Here is a 4,933-nt window from a genome sequence, read left to right as displayed (position 1 = left end):
TGCAATATGTTAGTTTATTTGATCATTTTCAAGTCTGTAATCTCTTTCATTCTAAATAATTTGTTTTGCTTTACATTGTGATAAATTCATAACATTCAACTTTTATTGCATACAAGCACATGAACATGAGAAAAATGGTTGCAGATTAGGGTAGTAAATATAAACAAGTATTTTTGTGAAAAAATGTAGTTGCAAAAAAAATGTAGTTGCAAATCTGACATGAATTGAAAAAGTAGTCTTATTTTTATATACACATCCCAGAGAGACAGAGAGAGAGAGAGAGAGGAATTACATTTTGTACACTTTAAAAATAACTGAATTTAACATCAGAGTTCCAGCAGTATATACAGTACATGTTCAGTCTAATTTGTCCAGTAGTAGCTGAATGTCTTCTCAACCATGATATACTCGAGTCCTCTGGGCAGATACCGACAAAAAGAAAGATTCAAGTACTGCAGTGCTGGTGACTGGCTTATTAGTAACCTGTGAAACATTAAAAACGGTATAAGATCTTAACTATCTACTAAAAATTAAGAAAATACCTGCACTTTCTATTATTGTGTATTTATAAACACATAAAAAATATATTTTGGCACGTACTATATGAATGTGCACAGCGACATCATTACCTGAGTGCAGATTAAGTGATTTTAGTGCCACTGAGGTTCAGGGAGCGAAACAAATTGACTCCAGCACCATGTGCAAGATATCCCATGGCAATCTCTATGTCTTCTTCAGGAAATGGCTGGGTGGCCAAATCAAGCTCTCTGAGGGTGCTGCTCCATTTGTGGGCAAGCATGTGCATGCCTTTCTTGGATGCTACCATGGTATTGCTGTTGAAGTACAGGCCCCAATACAGACACTCCATCCTAAACAAGACAAGACAGCAAATTACAAGAAAAGATATTGTATGATCAGATCTTTCCACACTGTAAACTATAAGAATAAAACAAGGGGAAGTCCATCAAACCATGTGATGTTCATATATGTGTGTGTGGTTTACATTACATTTTCACTAATGTGTGAGGCACATCATTGTTTACTTTCTTCTTATTTCAAAATCAAGACTTACTCTCACAAGGCAGAGCATAGAGGCCGGTGGCTGTGATTCGGGAGCCGCCACGTAGGTCCAGCACACGCAGGTGGGGGGAGCCATGGAGCACATTGTTCAGGTCACTATCGGTCATGAAAGAGTGAGAGGAAGTGGCAATGCACAGCTCCTCTAGCATGGGAAAACCAGATGTTGAACTGGGTGTATTGCGGATCATTTTAGGAACTGGAGTGACATTTATCAACCTAAAAGTCTAAATTGCAAAATAATTTAAAAGAAAATAAAAAAGTAGGATTGTAATACTTTATATCTGTAGTACAATTTTTATAAATTCTCATTCTGGATCATGTCATCATTAATAAGAGGAGTGTATATTTTATAGAATATTTCATATGTAAAATATTTTTTAGAATTTCAAATAGTAACTGTACACTCAACTGAAAAATGACAGCTATGCAATCACTGAACGCAATTTTTCTTGGTCCCAAGTCGTTTTTAATTAATGATATCTCCAATTAATTAATGAAACTAAGGCATATTCTATTTTTTTTTTTAAATATAAGGAGTGATAATAGATTTGGTTTGTGTACATGATGATCAAAGCACATTTTAGGTTAATACCTGAAGTTTAGGGCATCCAATCTGCAAAGCCTGAATACAGATGGGAAGCTGGCAGTACAGAGTAGTTTGTCACTCTTGTTGCTGTGTGTGAAGTAAATTTTCTTTATTTGGTTGCCGTATGCCTCAAAGCACACCAGACCATCAACATTAAACTATATTAAAAAAAAAAAAATTAACAATATAAAATAGTTTTATTATTGTTCATATTTAACATTCTTAAAGGAAAAGTTCACATTAAAAAGAAAATGCAGTCATCATTTAATTCTCATGTCATTCCAATACCCCTTTGACTGTGACCCCCATGGTTTTAATATATGTGACTATATACTGTGACTATACTGGTCACTCTTTTCCATGCACCGTGAACTGAATCTTTAAAAAAAAAAAAATCAAAGTAAATAATGTCAGAATTTCTTCTTTTCTGTTCCACAGAAGAAAGTAAGCCATACAGGTTTAGAATGACATAAGGGTGAATAAAACGGAATTTTTATTTTTAGGTAACTGTCCCTTCAAATCTAAGCAAACAGTTTGCATACAAACCTCTGAGTGTTGCAAATTTATATTCTCTAATGATCGACATTGAGCGCCAAGGTTTTGGAAGGCTGTTTCTGTCATTCCCGTGCAGTAAGACAGCTTGAGAGAATGAAGATTGGTGCATGATTGTGAAACTTTCTAGAAAAACAGAGCACAGAGATTATCAGAAACAGATTCAGATAGCAGTCACATAATTTCTCAGCAGATGGATTATTATTATTACCTGAATCACATAATCAACATGTTTTTTTCCAGTGGCAAAGGGAGAACTCTCTCAACTGAGACAATCTGCAAGAAACAGACATGACAAAACTTAGCTGTTTTGCATAGAAGGGGCTTTGCTATGCATTAACTCACATTGAAAAGATTCATAAGTCTTCCAATTCGTCCAGTTAAAAAATACTTTGTTTGGTTCAACCACTGACCTGTTTTCAGCTAGCCAGTCTATAGTGTTCCTAATCTTCTGTTCAGTCCCAGGTAATTGACTCTTACCGGGTTCAAGCCAGCAGTAGCTAACTGACACACTACGCCACAGGATCGGAGAGGATGCAGCTCCATTCCATAGACGGCAAACTCTGCCAACCCTTTAGAGACAGCAAACAATTGAACTATAAACATTTAGCAAATGTGTGTCTCTGGACCACAAAACCAGTCATAAGTAGCCTGGGTATATTTGTAGCAATAGCCAACAAATACACTGTACAGGTCAAAATTATCGATTTCTCTTTTATGCCAAAAATCATTAGGATATTAAATAAAGTAAATTAAGTAAATTTCCTACTGTAAATATATCACAACTTAATTTTTGATTAGTAATTTGCATTGCTAGGAACTTCATTTGGACAATTCTAAAGGCGATTTTTTTGCACCATCAGATTCCAGATTTTAAAATGGTTGTATCTCAGCCAAATACTGTCCTATCCTTACAAACCATACATAAATGGGAAGCTTATCTATTCAGCTTTCGGGTGATGTATAAATCTCAATGTCAAAAAATTGACCCTTGTGACTGGTTTTGTGGTCCAGGGTCACATAGTATCTGTAGCAAGGTTGGACAGAAACGGAATATCACAAATACAGAGTACATGCCTCACCTGCACAGAAAAGGCACGGCTCCATCCTGGAGAACTGCAAACTGAAAGATTTTCACCAGGACTTCTATTGGCAAACTTTGACCCCAGCAGTCAAAGCTATCAGCATTAATACTCTTCAAATCAACATTTTTATTAATAGCTTGCTCGGTGATTTTGGGGATTTTTGCTTTTTTAATTTTGTTAGCAGAGGTTTTACTCTTGCCTTTACCTTCTTTTTCTTACATCGTTTCCGCTTGGGCTTCCATATGCTGTCACTACTGTTTATATTTGATATAATCAAAAGCATGTCCTCTCCCTCCTGGATGGTGTAATTTGGTCTTATAGTTCGTTTTACAGTTTTTTTTTTCTTTTTCTTCTTGCTTTTGTCATTCGTAACGGAATCCGCTTTTCTTTTCAAAAGTCGTTTTCCTTTTGCAGGTGAAGACTGGGATGTCCCAGCTGTGCTGCATTGAGTGGTTGACATTTCTACAGAAGACGCCTGAAGCGACTCGGGCTCTGTGTTTGAGTTGGATACCTTCCTTACTGTGCTTTCCATGCCTTAGTGTTGGTCCCTAAAAAAATCTCCTCGCTAAATTAAAAAAAAGTCACTAATGAGACTGTAAACAAAACTAAAATATAAAATTGGCAAAAGCACGACTTAGCTTACTGAAAAAATAGCTTCTCTTAATGCATTGCTGCAGACAGATTCCGCAGCAGTTTGTCCGGGTCTACGGAAGTTCTAAGCGGCCATGCATTATTATAATTTTTCTGTCTTGTTTTCTCGTGATCACGACTTAATTTTCTCGTGATCACGACATAACGAGTTGTTTTATCGTTATCACGACTTAATTTTCTCGTGATCTCGACATAACGAAAGTTGTTTTGTCGTTATCACGACTTAATTTTCTCGTGATCTCGACATAACGAAATTTGTTTTGCCGTTATCACGACTTAATTTTCTCGTGATCTCGACATAACGAAATTTGTTTTGTGGTTATCTGGACATAACGAAAGTTGTTGATCTCAACCTAAAAACCGTTTTCTCACGACGTAATTGTAGCTATCGTGAGAAAATCAGGGTCGCTATATTGTCTTCGACGATAAAGTTGCAGACCCGACAGCCTCCTTCTCAAGTGTATGAATATGCATGCATGACAAGTATTCTATCATGGATCAATGTAGTCGGTCACACACACAACACCTTCAATATTTGGGATGGTACTTATACCATATTTTTTTTTTTTATTATTTCAGTTTGAGTGAGTCCCTGATCAAAGTAAAAGCGAATACGATCATCCATGATGCTGCGATGATGCTGCTTCTATAGCATTTTCTCATGCCGAATACACAGAGAAAATTAAGTCGTGATAACGACAAAACAACTTTCGTTATGTCGAGATCACGAGAAAATTAAGTCGTGATCACGAGAAAACAAGACAGAAAAATTATAATAATGCATGGCCGCTTAGAACTTCCGTAGGGTCTGTGATGAAAATCTGGACAATCGTGCAAATTAATTTAGAGTTTGTAGCACCATTGCTAAAACATAATTGCACGACGGTACTTTTCCCTCCTTTGTTGTTGCTATGCGAGCGCCAAAATTGATGGGTCGTTCTTGAACGATTCATTCATTTTGAATGAATCTTTAATGTGA

General features: G+C 36.4%; 1 pseudogene across 1 annotated transcript; it reads right to left on the bottom strand.

Annotated features, from left to right (window-relative positions):
* Positions 1-357: 357 nt before the first annotated feature.
* Positions 358-3,835, bottom strand: LOC306885801 (F-box/LRR-repeat protein 6-like; annotated as a pseudogene). Its single transcript has 8 exons — positions 3,301-3,835; positions 2,632-2,790; positions 2,430-2,494; positions 2,213-2,344; positions 1,673-1,824; positions 1,069-1,304; positions 630-869; positions 358-483 (listed from the first exon to the last, which is right to left on the bottom strand). The product of its transcript is annotated as an F-box/LRR-repeat protein 6-like (transcript).
* Positions 3,836-4,933: the final 1,098 nt, after the last annotated feature.

This window comes from Barbus barbus (genome assembly GCF_936440315.1).
Source record: "Barbus barbus genome assembly, chromosome: 19".
NCBI classification, from domain to species: Eukaryota; Metazoa; Chordata; class Actinopteri; order Cypriniformes; family Cyprinidae; genus Barbus; species Barbus barbus.
This window is presented reverse-complemented; position numbering and strand designations above follow the sequence as displayed.